The sequence below is a fragment of the Pygoscelis adeliae genome, unplaced genomic scaffold (assembly GCF_000699105.1).
Source record: "Pygoscelis adeliae isolate BGI_AS28 unplaced genomic scaffold, ASM69910v1 Scaffold202, whole genome shotgun sequence".
NCBI lineage: Eukaryota > Metazoa > Chordata > Aves > Sphenisciformes > Spheniscidae > Pygoscelis > Pygoscelis adeliae.
In genome coordinates, this window is record NW_008824544.1 from 2,686,958 (window position 1) to 2,687,331 (window position 374).

The following is a 374-nucleotide window of genomic DNA, read 5'->3' on the forward strand; positions in this document are numbered from 1 at the left end:
AAAGATTTTTACTTTTTTCCTCCACTGTTCAAAACTGAATTTCTGGAAGCAAATATGCCAGGACTCACTACAACCCAGTAGTTAAATCTGTGCCATCTTGTCCTCTGGTAGGCCTGTTACGTTCACTGAGGGGTGCCAGCAAGGTCTGTTTGTGCCCAGTCCGTTCTGATTGCCAGAATTGTGAGCTGGGTGGGATGATCACACAACCTGTATATGAAAGTTCAATATTTTATTTTTAATACCACTTTATTACTTCTTGGCTCACCCTTCCACTTCAAAGCTCACATTATAATAAGCCTGAATGTCTCCTGATTCGACATCACAGTGCACTGGTCTCAGAGTTGCTGGATTGCCAGAGTTAGGAAGCCCGAATC